The sequence below is a fragment of the Alosa alosa genome, chromosome 11 (genome assembly GCF_017589495.1).
Source record: "Alosa alosa isolate M-15738 ecotype Scorff River chromosome 11, AALO_Geno_1.1, whole genome shotgun sequence".
Lineage (NCBI taxonomy): Eukaryota > Metazoa > Chordata > Actinopteri > Clupeiformes > Clupeidae > Alosa > Alosa alosa.
The window spans coordinates 6,879,330-6,898,638 of NC_063199.1; positions in this window are offsets into that span (position 1 = coordinate 6,879,330).

A 19,309-nucleotide genomic window follows, 5' to 3' on the forward strand; every position below is an offset into this window, starting at 1 on the left:
GTAGTTATATACTTAAGCACGAGTAAGTGTGGGGTTGGTAAGGATATTTTTCAAAGTCTCATCCTAAGAATGGAATTTTATTTTTGGAGTTGAGCGTGTCTGTTCCTGTGTTGGCAATGTTTGCCCACAGGTGTGGTTTGGCTGCAGGCATAACGCCAGAGGCCGAGTGGCGCAGGTAAGCAAACCTGACCTTTTATTTCCTCTTCAGAATAATTTTATGTCACAGCATCACTGTAAGCAACTCAAACAATGATGTGAATGACATCCTCCAGCGTAGAGGCTCCTGTTATGCAGTGAGTAGAGGACAAGTAGCAGGTCCACAACAACGGCTCCCCCTACAGGCAACACCAGACATTACTGACCAGTGCAACTTTACTATGACCGATGGGCAAAAATATTCATGCACCAGCTAACCAGTTACGCTTACAAAATGGGCTATATGTGGATTATCTCTTTTTTATTGGTGCACATGTGTCTGCTGTTGTATAGGCAATCTCTTTTATCTTCCCATAAGAAAATGCTTTAGTCCAGGCCCCTCCCGAGTGCCTGCTTTAGGAGGCCAGATTAAAGTGATTAAACAGCTACACTCAAGTGAAATGATTGCTGCATATAAATGAATGAGTAAGACCAGGCCTTAATAGATTATGAAGAAGACAACATTGGCAGTAACCTACTTAAATTTAAAACACACGACTCAACATTATATTCGTTTTCTGTTTCTATTCAGCAGGCTATTTAAAGATTTGTGTCTGGAAAGTGTGTCTGGTGGTGGTTTGCTTCCAAAGCCACTATCTGTTATAAAATATGTTGCTGTAGTGAGGCTACTCTGCTTATTCAGGAATGGAAGGAAAATGCAGGTATTTTGCTGTGTAATAAAGCATTTATTAAGCCTGCTTTTATTTCCAGTTCTTTGTTAGAAGAATAATGTTAAATATGCACTTCACAGGTTCAAATTTCCACAGTTGTAATTTTGATCATCTGCAATAGATCCTTTTGCATCCTTTTGATGTCAGTGAAGCAAAATTCCTCCGGCTAATTACATTTTACAACGTCTTATACTTCCTTGAATGTTATAGCTAAATCAAGTGTAAGTCCTCCGTCAGAGAACCTTTTCTGCTGTGCACAGTGCACTCTACCCATGGCTTCCTTCGCCCATTCCTTTCACACCTAAACACAAGCCCAGCCCACATGCTACACCGAGAAGGCTAGCAGTGGTAATTGGAGGTTACTGTAATGATCAATGCCAATTCCTTCTCCCCACCAAAAGAGCCTTTCTGCCAGGTCAAAAGCTAACAGGAGCCTTGTTGAAGTATTGCAAACAGCCTGATGCTGTAAAGATTGTCAGATTGCAAACCTTTGAGACTCTTATTTGGCTGAATGCAGGATAAACATTAAGCATTTGTTTTGTATTTTAATTATCTGTTTACTAAACATGCAGGCTGTGTGTGTGTGTGTGTGTGTGTGTGGAGGAGGAGGAGGAGGAGGAGGAGGAGTTGGCTTATTGTAGAGCTGAGAATACCTACAACTGCCAATTTACATTGCAACACAGTGTTCTCACTGTGGATGATCATACAGTACATATACATAAGTTCGCTGCTCTCTGACTATGCCTCACACTTGATCTAAATGGTTGTTTCACATGCAATTACACTTGATACACAGATGGTAGAGGACTACATATTCTGAGAGGATCTTCATAAGTCTCTGCCACTGGTAAGGGCTATCCTCTGCCCATAACCAGGTTTTCATGATGTCGCAAGCAAACAGGAAGAGTTCACTTAGGAAACACTTCGCACGAGTGTCCCTTTTAAAAAAACAACACCTTGCTGTTATCTTTAGATTTGTTTAAAATGGAACTTCCAGAAACCCACTTGTCTTAGACACTCTGTAATTAGACCCTCAATTTTGATCAGGTGCTCAGAAAAAACACACATGAAGAACTGCTTGAGATGAGAGGTCTGTAAGGTGAGACACTCACTTGTCACGCTGCTGTCTAGAAGCACTCGTACGCGAGTCTCGCCATCTTCAAACTACCTATTAAGGGATAGCTGTCAATTGCCTCTCTTGTAAATGTGTTCCACTCTCTTACAGTGAAATATTTCAGTTACCTACAGAGATACAATATAATATCTGTATACAGTGCTCAAAGCAAGATCCATAAAGACATGTTTAAGTGAATTTGATATGGAAGAACTTGACTGGCTTGCAGAGAACAGGGTTCTCTACATAATCAAAACACCTTTGAATGGGAAGTCATTGATGTTTCTGTGGGTGTTCTGACAGGTGTCCCAATGCTTTTATCTAGTTAGTGTAACTGCACTGTATGTAGGTTGACCAACACACTGATAATCCCTGAATATCATAAGTGATGGAAAATCACTTATGGAAAATGTTTTGTGCTGCCAAGAAAAACACAAACCAGTGCTTCAAAACTGTAGTGCATTTGAATGGGAGTCACGTTTCACAATGGAGAGCAAACAGGTGAGGAGAAATTGCTTCCTGGTAGATGCTCTCAAGGGCCGTATTTTTAGCATATCAACTGATAGAGCTACGGTGAGCAACTGACGTATTTATGACCAGATGTGTGTTGCTGAACTCAGTAGCCTACTTTCTAAAGTAGTGCACCAACACTTTCTTTCTGGTGGCAAAATGCTGAGGGGAAAAAAATGCATCCTGCTACCAAACGTTTGTGCAAGACATATAAGGACAAGTCACAAAGATTTTATATTTAATAGCTAAGTATAACTTAGTTCAATAACTCCAGCTTTTTTAATCAACATCAAATACAGTAATTGCTTTTGACATGTGATATATCAATGTACTTGTTCATATTCATCCTTTTGACCAGCTATCCGCGGATGAAACAGATGTTGATACGGTAGCAATCACTGGATCCCTGCAGTGGACGACTGTTGGAGGACAACCCAGCAGATTTTGCTCGTTAGAGCACAGACCAAGTCACCCTGCCTACGTGTTGTGCAGCAATCCTTATAAAAGCCTTTTACAACCTTGTTTTCAGTTTTCAGCCCTAAGTCCTCAGAAAATGCCCTGATGTTGCAAGGCTATACCCTAGCCAGTCCTTTTTAGGCCTTTATTGCATTTGCTGGGGCTCACCCTGAAGACTATAAATACACACGCTGACTTCAACAAAGGATTAAATTCAATAAAGTGGGGCCTCCCCTTTTGCAGTCCCTTCTAATGGCTCTGTAAAAGGGCTGCCTTATCTTATACCACTGAAATATTTTCTCTCTCTAATGGGCCATTATCATAAAACCTCTAAATATTGCCTGGCACAGGCCAGTAGCATATGGCTATTGATGCAGACTCGGTGTGGATTTGTCACAGATTCTCAGCTAAGCAGATTGATCCTGAACTCTTCAATTGTTTAACCTTGAAAGCATTATGGATTAGACATGAACCTGCTGTGGGAAATGTGAAGACTGAGTGCAATGTCTATTTGAGATACTAGTGGGTTTGTATAAAATCTATAGAATTGTTTGTTTCTACTCTACCACTGCCTTTTTTCCGTCTTTCCAGGTCTCACTTCTGCTATTACTTGGCTGTGCATCCTTCTGATGGCAACATATAATGTGTACAGTATATGAAATATATTTAAACTAATTAATTTCTGATCATACAGAAATGAAACAAACACAATGCATACAGTGAACAGTGAATACAGTATCAAAAGCACAACAAAAACTTGCATAAACCTTATTTGCAGTCGTACTGCTCTGAAATATTGCAGCTGCTGCATATGGATGACGGTTTCCTCCGGTGAGCTCTCTTTACACCCACGGTTGACTAATGCCGAGTGGCCTATCCCTGTGTGGGTGGGAGACAATACTAATGACATGGAGCCATAGTCAAAACACTGGTGCACCAGTGAAACATAATCTCAACCACACACTTGGTGAAGGCCATGGAGGATCTGCTGTTATCCCACACAAAACCAACATTAACACATTGGGCCCTATTTTGGCGATATGAAACGTCTGGTCAGAGGCACAAAGTTTAAGACATTTAAGGCATGTCCAGACCACATTCGCTAATTTAATGGCGTGATTTTGTGATCAAATGCTGGGCGCAGGGCACAAAAGGGTTGTTCTATATGTTTCTTAATCATGTGTTTTGGGTGTAACATCCTTTAAACCAATGAGAATGACATCTGTCATTCCCTTTAAGAGCCAGCAGCGCAACATCAAATATCCCGTCTGTATTTTGACAGTCAACACATCTGAAGGAATCTGCTTGCACAATTCCACTAGTAGGCTACTGTACTTTACTAAAAACCTGTGTGTGACTTGCAGAGTGTAGCCTACTGTACATGCATTCTGCACTTGTTTATTATTTGAACTCATTAGAAAAGTGAAACTAACTTCACCGTGGTCTCAAAGTCAACAGCAAAACAGTTCTACACAGTTATTTACTTTCACTATTGACTGACAAGGGGTTACAATCATGCAAAACGTAGCCTGAAAAAAGCAACACTTACCCCAATGTTCGAATGACTGAATAAAAAACATTTACTCTGTAGAGGAGTTGTTGCTTACATCTCATGACAGTGCGTCTTCAGCTGTGCTTCATATTTCAATGAATAAAAATCCCAAGGATATATAAGATAGCGATTTTTGGATCATGCGCCAGACCACACCTTATGTTAATGTAATTATTAAAAATTTCTATTTCAATTAAATTGAGATGGACAATGCATCTGCACAACTAATATTGGATAAAATTACATGAATATTCAATTTCTATGGATTCCTGTGAATATTTCAAGAACCAATATCAAGAAGAAGTGGAGCGTATGGCGAAAAATTCATCACTGACTGAGTGAATAATATGAATAAGACTTGCGTCACACTTTGCACCACGTTGCACTGGGTGCATGATAGGGCCCAATGACACACACTAAAGGGCCGTTCACACCAGGAACGATAACTATAAAGATAACAATAACTATAACGACATTAGCGTCCACACTGACCAACAATAAGTCTCTCCTTGTGTTGATGAATGTGATGTCTAAAATGTTATGGATTTTGATTGGCTGTCAGCTTTTTATCTTTCCAAAATCACTCTGAAAGTGATTCCCAACGATATCATTCTTCATGTTGTTATCGTTATAGTTGTGAGGACGTTGTCATTCATAATAGCTAGAACTTTTTGTTGTTACAGAAATTGCGTACTGGACTTACATTTTTCCATTGTCGTATAAGAACATTAAGTACAAAGACTTCTGAAAACAATAAAAGACACTGTGTTTTCACTGGGGTACCCCAAGGTTAAAAGCTTGGTCCTTTCAATTCTTCAAAATCAAGTGTGCACCACCCCGTTCAATCATCCAAATGTTATGGTTTCATGTACTAAAGAGCTATATCTACCAAGGTAATGTTTCACAATTCTCACAAGATGTTTCTGAGTCGGTAATTCTTGAAGTTGCATTGCTGGTTATGCCGCTATGGCTATGCTCTATGGCTATACTAGGTGAATGATATCCCTAGTGTACCTTTAATATGAAATTGAATGACAAGAGTGAATTTTGAAGGGCAAGTTCAGTTTCAGTGTATAGTGTAAATGTTATAATTGACTTAATTAGCTTTGGAGTTTGGCTATATCTAGTCTTAAATGCCATAGCAGTAAATGCCTGCTTGTACAGGAGCACATCCTTGATTCAATCCAGGGTAGTTCCACCTTTATTTTATTGTAAATCAAGAAAATTAAATCATGCCTCGTGTCACGGTTGCAAGGGAGAGCTGGACCCAAATGCAGGGCAAGGCAAGGCAAATCAAGGCAATCTTGGAATTACAAGAATCTTTCATCTTAACTGAACCAACCGCGTGTATAAGACTACATGAAACAACTAATGACCGACACAGACTGAGGGGAGACAGAAGGTTTAAATACACAGGGGTAACAAGGCACAGGTGGACAAGGAACAAAGTGTGACGCAAGTCTTATTTATATTATTCACCCAGTCAGTGATGAATTTTTCGAGACATGTGGAAACCATAATTAAACTAACAGACTAATGAGAATCAGGTGAGGGGCAGAGATACAGGCATAGGGAACAGAGACACATGGCAAAACAAACAAAGGAACGCATGGAACAGGACACAGGAAGCAAACAAGAGGAGCAGACATGAAGCAAAAACACTAAACAGGAAAAACAAAACAAGACAGGTCCCTTACACCTCGCCACCCCTCAGAGTGACTCCCAGTTTAAAACCATTATTACTTTCCTACAAAACAGCTACCTCCTATAACTTCACTTATTGAACCTTTATTGATTTATATCACATCCCCCCTGATTGATGTTTGTATCACTGCATGGTAAAAAGGGCCAGTTAAGACTTAATCATGATCCTACGGTGGATGAGTAAGCAAAGACAGTAAAGGGTAATGGGTTACTTATACTCTGACCTTCCAACCTAACTTAGCTTCATGTTCAGAAACAGCACTAAACCACCTCTCTGGATAGTGATCATGTGACCATAATACTGTGTAGTATAGTATTGGTATATTACACTGTTTCTATTCACCTGGACTAATAAACTAAATTAAAAGCAAAACTCTTCATGCCATGATTTTAACCATCTGAATTGGTGTAGCCTCCATATCCTGATATCCACTTCTTCCAGGCTTCTCTTGGCTATGTTAGTTCCATGTTGACTGTGAGTTGGTCATCTGTCTCTTCCTATAACGGCGTATAATGGAGCATAAAGTGAAACCAGATATATCTGGTCCCTTTTTATCCCCTCATTAATTATAAATCACAGACTGAACAGTGTTTGGTCTTACAGTATAGGAGGCTTTCATAACATCCTTTGCCAAACAGACAGCGGTAGTATCACAGCAAATGTCACAGTTTACTGCAGGCTACTAGCATTTGACACCCAATCTGTTCCCATGTGCCGTGCAATTCAACTCATGGTTTAATCAAAGCATTGTGTGTGTTGTTGTTATTTTTAGTGGAGCTCCCACATTTGTGTGTTCACATTACCTTTTATCACACTGTTCTGCCTTTTTATGATAAAATACTGAGAATACCTCTCCAGTGTAGGAGGCAGGAAAGCACCTAGTTACACGTTTAACCACATGGTTGTTATGACACATGGTTGCTCCTGGCAATTCTGATAAAATCTCCAGACATCTCTTGTTGGTTGCAGTTAGCAACCATAACAGAGACCAGGTTATTGGTAACCCTGGTAGTGGCACACATCACGATTATGCCAGAGAGCTAATGGTTATACTGCAGGGAGACCTTATGAAATAAATACAGTGAGGGGAATATGATAAGAAGTAAAGTTCCAACTGCAATGTTTAGTCTATGTTTCCCTTATTTTGTGTTCTGTTTTTTTTAACAGACTTTCAGTGACCAATTCTATTCTGATGTATGTAAATGGCTATGCTCTCTCGTGAGAAAATCCCTGTGTCATAAGCTGAGCAGTTTGTCTGAAGCTGCTCTTGCCTGCCCATCGTGGCTTCATCAGAAGATCATGCCAGCGGTAGCGGCAGAGGACAAGCCACAGCTGTTTGCGCTCTGTGACATTACAGCCAGCTTTTATGTGGACCCTGCTTTGTCAAACTATCTTTGAAGTGATAAATGGCCATGTCCTTCTCTTCTGATCCCCTCACGCTGTGTCACGCCGCTGTGTGTGCTACTTTCCCCTGGAAAAATACTGTCTTCTATCAGAGTATTCCTGTAGACATGGAACCTCCCATGTGAGAATGGAATTTTGTTTTGATATGGAGTCCAAGCACCCATTAATCCAGTCGTTTATTTAAACATTGTGAGGAGTCATATATCTCATAGTGTTTTTTTTTTTAAGCAGGAACAGGACATTCTAAGAACTCAGATTGAGGTTTCCCTAACAGGAGCCAAGAACCTGCACTGGCATCCTAGTAATCACTCATCTGTTTTTTCTCAGGGCAAGGACTTACCAGTAGTTGTTGTCTTTTGTTATGATTCGACGGCACGTTGAGGCTTCTGAAACACATCTCTGTTGAAGAGAAAGGGCAGAGGAAACAACAGTAACCCCCCTCCTGGATCACGTGTTTCTCCCCTGAACGTGCATGTGGACATGAAGCCTGTGTGTGTGTGTGTGTGTGTGTGTGTGTATGAGTGTTGGTGTGTATGAATATGGGTGTGTGTGTCTAAGCGTACTTTAATTAATTGCTGTTGTGTGGTGTGTATGTGTGTGTGTGTGTCAGGGATGGAAAATTAGCCCTGTTGTTGATGATACTGGGTCCAAAGCACAAAACAAATGAAATAGCTATTATGAGAATATAAAATAGGATAACCTTCAATAATTTTGCAGGCACTTAATTTTCACTTTTGTAATAACTTTTGTAAGTGTTCCCTGGATATTAAAGATACAGTCAGCGATTTGTTGCATTTGTTTTTGTTTATGCTTATATTTAAAATAATTTATTAGCAGCCCCTTTTGTCCAAAACAATGCTCATTATATTTTAACCAAATGACACCAGAGAGGAAGCTCACCCCTCCCTTACAGTAAGTATTCCCAGAGAAACTCCACACAGTGTTTCATTTTTGTCTGGGGGACAGGCTGCCCCCATTTTGTTTGTTCCCAGTTTTCAGAGCATGGGCTGCCTACAGAGGCCGTTTTTACATTTTACGGTGTAAGTAAGAGTTGGAAGTGGAATGTATTTCAGTATTCTTTCCATCCTGATCTATCAGTCTCTCTGCTAAATATGTTTGGTCAGGGTGGACATCTCAGTGACTGGTTTGATAATAACACAAATTCCGCAAACTGCATACTTACAGTATACAACAACATACAGCATAGAGTGTAGAATATCTTAATCATAGTCCTAAGATGGGTTATTTTATGTACGGGATAATGTATAGAATGCCGGTCATTATGGGGAAAATAAGTCCCGACAGGGCGAACCGGACCCCGACGTGCCAGCGGTCCCATGATGACCGGCGTTCTATTCATTATCCCGCTTATTATACGGCTACTTGCCAAAACGAAAAAATAAACTCCATGATATGTCTCTTTACACTTATTTGTTACCGTTTAAATCGTGGCTTTTGCTGAGAAACAAATAGTTCGCAACACACGCTGAACTTGAATCAAACATTCTTTAGAACACAGCTGATCAACCGTCTGCTTTCACTTTTGAATGAAGTTCCAAGCACAAACTCCGTTGCCATTGACAGCGGTCATTCTTGTTTTCAGAGGTCCTTTCCCAAGAAATAATGACCGCTAGAACTTTCGGAAATCCCATTCAAGTCAATGGAGCATTCTACTTGCATTGTGAAGAGCCGTATAATAATAGCTCTTATGGTGGGTCATCCTTAATGTATCTATGTGTGTTTGTGTGGATTTGAGTGAATAAACAGTAAGTGAGTGTTTGTAGAGTACGGTACAGTATGTTTGTGTGAATACATTGCACACATGTTTGTACTCTTAGCTATACTGGGTGTGTCCTGCCTTTAAAGCTCTTGATGTACAGATGCACCCACACATACACACACATTCCAGAGCGGTAGAAAAACAGAGTGGCGACACTCCCATAGACTTCCATAGGAAACAATGGCGGCGCTTTTTCCAGGCTACTTTGGCGTTATGCAAAGCTCAAAAGTTCCTAACTTTGAAATTCACGGCTTTAGCCCCATTCACTTCCATTGCTTTCTGCCTGATATTGTCAGTGGTAAGTAGACGAAGGTACGACGTTTTTTCAATTGGCATATGCATTTCCTATACCAACTGCACTAGTAGATACTGGTATTGTTCTTTGAGGTTTATGTGCTGCTTGTTTAACTGATATTTATAGCTTAAATGTTGACCGAAATTTCAAAGCTAAAAGTTAGCCTGCAAACCCTGTGGAGAGAGGCTAGCTTAAAGATAATGTTCCTATGTCAATAATGAATTTCAGACAAAACACATTTGGTTAGCCTATTGTAGTAGGGCAACTTTAGATGATAGGTTGGTTGTCAAAAGATTTTTATAATGCTAGAACTATATATTTCAAACTTGATTGCAGGGGCGATTCTAGACCTAGAGCTTTGCTGGGGCACAGGCCCCCAACTCCCAATACATAAAAATGCGCGCAATATGAAATAAATGGCTAGCCTACGGGTAGGCTACAAGCTTCAAAATCATTATTGTCACTGTCATACTGTAGGACCAGCACTCTCTCCCTCAATTGTTGTAAGAACCACGCAGCAACATCCAAACACATAGGCATAATTAGGCCTATACTCACTGCATGAATTTAATAGGCTTTCCTACTAACACAAGGGAAAGCTTAGTTTTTAGTCAAAATTGAGATATACTTCCCTCCCAGGCAAGGGCCATAGTCATCCTGGCAATACTGCAGTTCTTTGTAGCTTAAATAGCCTACTAAAGCCTTATTGACTTTTGGTGATAATTTCCAAATGTAGCCTATAATCTACACAGAGTCTGTGTAGATTATTATAGGCTATATTTGCAAATGCAGCAAACTTATTTAAGTTTGCCATTAAACCATTGATCAAATCACAGCACTGGCACTTTAACATAAATGTTAATGTCACCGTTAATGTGGGCAATTATCATACCTCCCTCGTCCTCCTCATCTCTCCTCACTGTTCCTCTCCTTCTGCCTCTGGTCAGGAAGAATTTTCTGATGTCCATCTCTAAATAGTTTATCAACCTTTAAAACAGGGACTTACTCTGTGCTCAAAGTGATGTGATGAACTCCAGCGGTTTCCACTGTACAACGAAACACCCGGAAGAATCATGTGAACGATTTTCATTGGTTGTTGCGTTCAATCTTACCCAGCTACAGAGGTGCTATTTCCTGATTGGCTATTATGGCCCCTTTCTTTTTTTCCCTTGTTTGTTTTTTATTGGCTGGTAAGTGACAGGCTCGAGTCATGACTAAAGCAGGCACGGAGATGCGCTCATGAATGACGTTTCCAGCGAGAGCAGTGCTAGAATTTTACTGGGACACTGGAGACTTTTACTAAGGCACGTGCCCCAGTGAATAAGGTCTAGTGACGCCCCTGCTTGATTGCGTTAGCTTACGTTAGCTAGTCAGCTCATTCACATACATAGTGTTAACGATATGCTATGAGGGGGAACACGAACTTTATCTTGATAAAATACATTTCATTCAGCATGGTAACTCATGGTATTCAGATGTGCTGGTTATCAATGGGTTTGTGATTAACGCTTTTTAGGTGAAAAATGGAGCAAATGAATGTGATTATTGTCTTTTAACCTGATATAGATTAGCTTGCTATGGCGAGTTTTATGGCGTTATTGAACTGAACCGTGGGCTGAAGTAGGCTAGTGTCCACGACTCGTGAACAAGGGGATTTCAGTTATGAATTTCAGGGGAAGCAGTAGGAGCAAAACCTAGACTATTATAAGTTATTGTTGTTGTTACTGGTGCGTGTCTCTTCCCTTGCCAGCCCAGTCCTGTGCCACTATCACTGTAACAAACGGGACAGTGCAGTGGCATAAGCGGTAGGCGAGTGTGGCACGAGCGTGGACAGTGGCGTCTGTATAGTAGCCTACAGTAGGAGTTTTTGCTCCAACTGATAATCGATTTCAGGTTTCAGTTCATTTAGTTTTCAGTAATTTTAAGTTTAAGTGTTACCTGCTCTGTTCTCTCCCATTCTCCACTGTGCCTGTTCTGCTTATCCAGGACCAAGGATGCAGAGGACAAGAAGGGTGTGCGCAGTGTTGGTCATCTTACTTTAAAAAAGTAATTAGTTACAGTTACAAATTACTTCTGCCAAAAAGTAATTGAGTTAGTAACTCAGTTACCACACTGTAAAAGTAATTAGTTACTCAGCAAAGTAACTGACGTTAATTTTTATGTTCTATAACGCTATTACGTTCTATAACATCTTTAACGTCAAAGACATTTATATTAACTGAAGAATAAAACACATACAGTATTTCAGAACAGTTGGTATTTATTATGACCGCCGCTAGCGGAGCTAGCGAAGCGGTCATATAGGGATTGTCAAAGATACCCGGGACACCGAACCACCGGGACACATGAAATTTGGTGGGTATGTAGCCCCACTAGACTTTTACGGAAAAATTTTGTTTCGTCCCCGGGGTCCACTAACCCCCCGTGCCGGGGCCCCCGAACCGCAAAAAAAGCAGTTTTTCCTAAATAACTACCTGAACTGTGGCACCGAGGATGAAGAATCTTTTATGGTATGTTGGTCTCAAGGGCCCACATCAATCTGGCCCATAATGAAAAAAAATGGTAAAAGGTAAAAAATGAAAATGCAATATTATTCTGCTTTAATCGCCCCTATCTTCAGTTAAGATGTTCAGAATTGCACCACATTTTATTTGTATGATTGACCTGGCATTCTCTGGGGGTATGCCAAGTTTCGTAGAATTTCATCCATGGGGGGGTCTTAAAAAAATAGATTATGTGTACATTTAGTGACTGTACACTCATTGGCCTGTAGATGGCGGTGCACACATATACACATGCACACACACACAGGCACCCACATACTATCGGTATTAGAACGGCCGATACATAATTACAAATTCAGTAGGATTAAAAGAAAGCCAAAATATATATCATCATCATCATGGCTGCATTTCCAGTATTGGCGATAAGTAGTCGTTTGTCCACTAGATGGCGCATCGTTGCAGTGAGACGTAATTTTGTTGGAAGTTAAACGTGGGTTGGAATAACAATGGACGCTTCCTACAAGGACTATAGTTTACCGCAGAGAACGTCTAATAAGGATAGGATGATGTTCACATGAAATGTAATTCCCATTTCTTCTTGAAGCCGAAATAAATCTGAGGATGTTTATCGGACATGCTTGGTTTTTACTGCAGGTACGTTAATCTTATAATATCAATAAGGACCTAGGTAATGTTACCGTTAGCGTTGGTTGAGTGATGATGGAGGCCAATTTGATTGATTGCATTTGTAGAAAACTATAAATGTGGTTATACCAAGCAAATTGATAGCAGCACTGTAATTGTATCTTTCGACTGTCATTTGTTGCATGTGCTACAAAAATCATTCTGTGCAATGGAAGATTTACCAATGTTACACCGGTCTGATACAGTTTTGCCTATACATGCGTGAGACTGAGGTGCAGGGTGTGAGAGGGGAATCGATGTGCTTTGATTCCAGCTTGGTAGTTGTAGTCTGTGAAATTAAAAAGCACGTGTGTGTGAAGTATCCAAACAATGACACCTTCATTTCATTATGGCTGCTTTAGCAACACACCTTAAGCTACTGTGTAGTGGGTCCCATTTAGAAGTGGGTAGCCTACTTCATTCGCGCTTTCCTTGATTCATGGAGCTGCGTGAATTTTATTACAACTTTTCGCCACGATATGGCAGTTTAAGTCCGCTTGATACTGTAAGGCGTAAGCCATTGGTTTCCAAAGGAGATTTTATTTGTGTTGCATAGCCTATTGACAATTTATGTTGTAAATAGGCCTACCTTATAAGCCTACTGTACCTGTAGCTTAGGGAAGCTAACAGCTTTCTATTAGGATCTAGTGTGTTAGTTACAGTTTTGTCATAACTCCCTGATGCATTTTTGCATTTAGAATAGCCAGAGCGTGAACAATATCGGGTGCCTATGGACTAGGCTTGGTGAACCCAGTCTGATCTGCCCGCTATTTATTTTTTGATTTCTTAAAAGATTGAGGTTGGTCTGGTGAAAGCCAGACTAGCCATGGACCTCAGTTACACAATGCAAGGGAACATGAATCAGCCTATATTTGCACGAACAATAACGGACAACAGCTCTTCAACTTTGGCCCGTTAAAATGTGTATGAACAGTCTAGCGACGCATTTCATCAAGGCCCATTTGGACATGTCAGTTATATGCACCACTAGATGTAAAACAGCATTTCGTTTCAGACTACTGTTACTTAATTTGTGCATTGACAATAAAGTATTACATGAACTAAAGATGACTAAAATCTTATGTAGAAGAAACATTCACAAAAAATCCATCCATCCAAAAATGACCTTTGTTTTTGATAGCTGTTGAAAACGGCACGGAACTGACAGAGATGTTTTTGTTTATAAATAAATAAATAAATAAATAACATTATGCTGATACCTTTTGCTTTTCCCAAATACAATGTAGCCTACAGGTGTAAGTGACCTTTCATCAATCCAGTTGCAATGGATGAACTGTGATGAACTGCCCTACTTGTGATTGTTTAGAGATGTTAAAGGTTTTATAACAATGCTACATCTTCTTTGGCTATTCTACAATCTATTCACCTTTTCAGCACCAGTAGGCTACTCTCTGTGCAGCCGCACACACACACTCAGGCATGCCAAACAAGCATACACAAAAGTTTCAAGAGTGGGGGATGGAGTAAAATATGGAGACAAATTGAAGTGTGATTTATTTTCGCGGAACGGATGTACAGGACTGAGCGGCGGTCATATTTTGTACCGCTATGCGGTACATCTAGTTTGAACTTAGATTGCAGCCTGCCATATGATATGCATAGAAATAAAAACATATGAAGAGTTCAGATGCAAAACCCTCCAAATCCGTCTGACCACTTTTCTTTTAAATGAGCATTTAAATTCAGGCTCCTATAGGTCTTTGCCTATAAATCGATATTTCAGACCAGGAAGATAGTGGTATTTAGTGGGTTTTGAAGTAAAATTATTTGATTAACGTATACTATGTGTGGAGAGCATCCACTCTCCATCTTTATCTCATTTTTGACGTAGGTGGCATTTAGAGGCTTTTGCATCTGAACCCTTCATATACAAAATAAATATTGAAAATAAAATTCAAGTGCAAAATTAAGACACACAAATGTAAACTTGGGTAAGAAGAAACAAAGGAAAATCTAGCCATTAATTAGTGCAATTCTGTGTAACTGTATATTAGGCCTACTGCACAATAAACAGAACACTATCTTACTCCGTATTCCGTAAGGGAACAAAATTAAATATTGAACATAAATAATATTCACACACTTTGCATTCAAGTACAAAACCCAATACCCAAAAATGTAAACTTGGGTAAAAAGAAACCAAGGAAAATTTGGCCTTTAAGTAGTGCAATTCTGTACCTGTATGCCATTGCACAATAAACAGAGCACTATCCAACTCTTAAATATTCAGTACAGTAACAAAATTAAATATTGAAAATAAATAATGTTCACACACTTTGCATTCAAGTGCAAAACCAAGACACACAACTGTAAACTTGGGTAATAAGAAACATGGTAAAACCTGGCCTTTAATTAGTGCAATTATCTGTATCTGTATAATATTGCACAATAAACAGAGCACTATCCAACTCTGTCAGACACCAAACAGGACGAGGACCACAAAAGCGTCACGTTCAAAAAGTTTATTTAAGGGTTGGGGGTTAAGGGGGGGGTTCAGGGGTTCGAGGGGTACAGGAGTTCCAAGAGTCTGCGTGTGTGTGTTCCCCAGTAGCCGAACAGCGATGGCAGGAGCTGGATGATCCGGGGAGTCCTGGGGAAACACACACACACAACAGCAATTGAAGCGAAGCAGCAGTACAGTCAAGGACTAGGCGGTATTAAGTAGAAAGAGGGGGCGGAAGGCAGGCCAAGATTACGGGGCTGGAGAACACAGAAGTAGTCGAAGCGGGTCGGGATCACAGGCAAAAAGAGTCAGAAGCGTTTTTCCAAAATAGGCAGGTAACTGGTGCTGGTTGCAGACGATCTGACAAGTGTGGACTGAAAAGCAAGGCTTTATATACAGGGCATGATGAGTGGTGAATGCAGTGCAGCTGGTAGGTAGCGAGGGTGAGGCAGAGCAGAGGAAGAGCAGGAACAGGAGGTCAGACTTCAATCAGCGTGTGTTACCAGGCAGAGAGAGAGCTCATGACAGAACCCCCTAAGGGGCGGCCCCAGAAGTCCCCAAGAGTGACACCACGTCGGGGAGGGCGGAGGGGAGCGGTGGAGGGCTAGAATTCCTCCCGAGTGGTCAGTGAACATCCTCATCCTCGGAGGGAGCTGGAGGGTCGTGGACAGAAGGCGGGACAGGTACGGGACAGGGTCAGGGTCAGGCACAGGACAGGAAGCCGGGCGGGCAGGGCGGTTAGGGACCCCTCTGGGGCGGCCCCTCACGGTTGCAGGTTGATCAGGATGCAGGCGGTGGAAGTTGGCGATGAGTGTCCGGTCCACAATCCGACTGGCTGGCACCCAGGTTCTCTCCTCAGGTCCATAGCCCTCCCAGTCGACGAGATACTGGAGGCCCCTACCTCGCCGTCTGGACCCGAAGCAGGCGTCCCGCGGTGTACACCAGCCCACCGTCCAGCGAGGCGAGGAGGAGGAGGAGGAGGAAGCGCGAGGGGACCAGCGGGCTTTCATCGCGTCGGCTTGACTTTGAAACATGGAAAGTAGGGTGCACCCTCATGGAGGTTGGCAACTGGAGCCGGACTGCGGTTGGGCTGATGACCCTCTGGATAGGGAGCGGGCGAGGAATCGAGTGCCAGTTTATCGCGATTCCACCCGCGCAGTGGGAGATCCTTGGCTGACAGCCACACCTTCTAGCCAACACGGTGGCGGGTGCGGCGATCTTGGCGGTTAGCCCCAGTGGCATAGCTGACAGCTGACTTGAGTAGCGTGGCGAGCTTGTGACCAGGGTACGGCGGCAGCGGCAGGCATGGCGGCGGCAGGACACATCTCCTTCCTGGCTGGGGAACAGGGGGCTGGTAGCCATACACACACTGGAAAGGTGACATACCAGTGGCAGAGCAGGTGAGGGAGTTGTGAGCATACTCTATCCACATCAGTTGTGCCCAAGCCTGGGGTTTTGCGAGAAACCATGCACCGCAGCCGCCTTCTCCAGCTCCTGGTTTGCCCGCTCCGGATTGACCATTGGACTGGGGGTGGAACCCAGAGGTGAGACTCACTGTGGCCCCTAGAAGGCGGCAGAACTCCTTCTAGAATGTAGAGGTGAATGCGGGCCTCGGTCAGAGACAACATCCCTGGGCAGCCCGTGTAGGCGGAAGACATGATCAAGAACAGCCTGGGCAGTCTCTCTGGCAGATGGCAGTTTAGGGAGGGAATGAAGTGTGCCATCTTGCTGAACCGGTCAACCACAGTGAGAATGACCGTCATCCCACCTGATGGTGGGAGGCCAGTTACAAAAGTCAAGGAGGCGTGGGACCAGGGTGGTGTGGGCACAGGCAAGGGCTGGAAGTAAACCAGCGGGGGCCGAGTGGAGGACTTGTTCTGATTGCAGGTGGGGCAGGCACGGACCGAATTCTCGGACATCCCTTCTCAAAGAAGACCACCAGAAGCTGGGCAAGGAGATGGCAGGTGTCTTGGAGCCAGGCTGGCAAGCAAAGCCCGGGAGTTGTGTCCCCACTGTATGACCCGGGACCTCAAATTCTCTGGGGCGAAGAGGCGACCGTCTGGGCATGCACTGGGACTGGGATGGTCACGGGAGGGCCTCTTGAATTTCCTCCTCGATATCCCAGGTCAGGGCAGCTCTGACGGCCTTGGGGATCGGGCAGGATTGATGCAGGTTCCTGGGAAGGGGCGTCATCCTTATGAAACTGACAGGAGAGGCGTCCGGCTTGGTGTTCCGAGAACCTGGGGCGGTATGACAGGGTGAAGTTGAATCTGGTGAAAAACAAGGCCCAGCGGGACTGTCTGGGAGTTAAGACGTTTGGCATTGCAGATGTATGAGGTTTTTTGTGATCGGTCCAGACCAGGAGCGGAACTGTGGACCCCTCCAGCCAGTGGCGCCCACTCCTCCAGGGCAAGCTTGACAGCCAACAGCTCCGCGGTTTCCAACATCATAATTGCGCTCTGCAGGTGAAAGCCGGGCGAGAAAAAATGCACAGGGGTGCAACTTGTTGTCCTCCTCTGCCCGTTGAGAGAGTATGGCCCCGACTCCCGTCTGAGGCATCCACCTCGACAACGAACTGCCGGTCTGAATCCGGCATCTGGAGGATAGGGGCAGTGGTGAACCGGGCCTTGAGGGTATGAAAGGCTGTGTTGGCCTCTGGGGTCCAGAAAAAGGCGTTTGATGCTGGTCAGAGCTGTGAGGGGCGGCGGAGCTGTAGTTCGGAAGAATTTCCGGTAGAAATTGGCAAAACCGAGAATTGCTGCAACTTCTTCCTATTCCCCGGAACTGGCCAGGAGGTAACTGCCGAGACCTTTGCGGGGTCCATCTGGATATTGCCTTCAGCGACGATGTATCCCAGGAATGACACAGTCTGAGCATGGAACTCACATTTCCGCTTTGACATAGAGTTCTCCAGGAGCCGTCGAAGAACCAGCTGGACATGACGGGTGTGTTCGGACAGAGTTCTGGAGAAAATTAAGATGTCGTCCAGGTACACGAAGACGAATTTATTCAGCATGTCCCGCAGCATATCATTCACCAGCGCCTGGAATACCGCTGGGGCGTTGGTGAAGCCAAATGGCATTACCAGGTACTCATAATGGCTGGTGTGGGTGTTGAATGCAGTCTTCCACTCGTCACCCTCCCTTACTCGCACTAGGTGGTAAGCATTTCTAAGGTCCAGTTTGGTGAAAATAGTGGATCCCTGGAGCAACTCAAAAGCAGAGGTGAGTAAAGGCAGAGGGCACCGGTTCTTCACTGTGACATCATTCAGACCTCGATAATCAATGCAGGAAGCCCGAAGAGAACCTTTCTTTCCCACAAAGAAGAACCCGGCACCAGCAGGAGAGGAAGATGGGCGGATGAGTCCAGCTGCCAGGGAGTCCCTGATGTAATCCTCCATAGTTTTTTCTTTCAGGAGGGATAGTGAGTAGAGGTGACCTTTGGGTGGAGCAGTCCCAGGGAGGAGATCAATGGCACAGTCGTGCGGGACGGTGTGGGGGCAGAGATGTGGCTTTGGTCTTGTTGAACACCTCTAGGAGGCCCTGGTAACATTCAGGGACATTAGAAATGTCGGGGCAGTGCTGGGGGTACTGAGCCGGGGCAGCAGCTGGCAGCACGCAAAAACAGGTCAGGTGGCAGGCATTTCCCCACTCTTTCACAGTTCGGAGGCCCAATCGAGGTGAGGATTGTGGAGGCGGAGCCAAGGGTAGCCCAGGATTAGGGTTGGCCTGGAGAGCTGAGCAGGTGGAAGCGGATGGTCTCTCGGTGGTTTCCTGACATCATTGAGATGGGGGCTGTGATGCTGGTAACTGTGCCAGTGCATTGTGACCGTCCAGGGCCCGGGCTGGAACAGGAGTGGACAAGCCGATGGCTTTCCAAGCCCAGCTGGCCGCAAGTCCTGTGTCAATAATGTTTGCTTCTGCGCCAGAGTCCACCAGGGCTGCCAGGGTGTGAGTGGAATCAGACAGGTGAAGA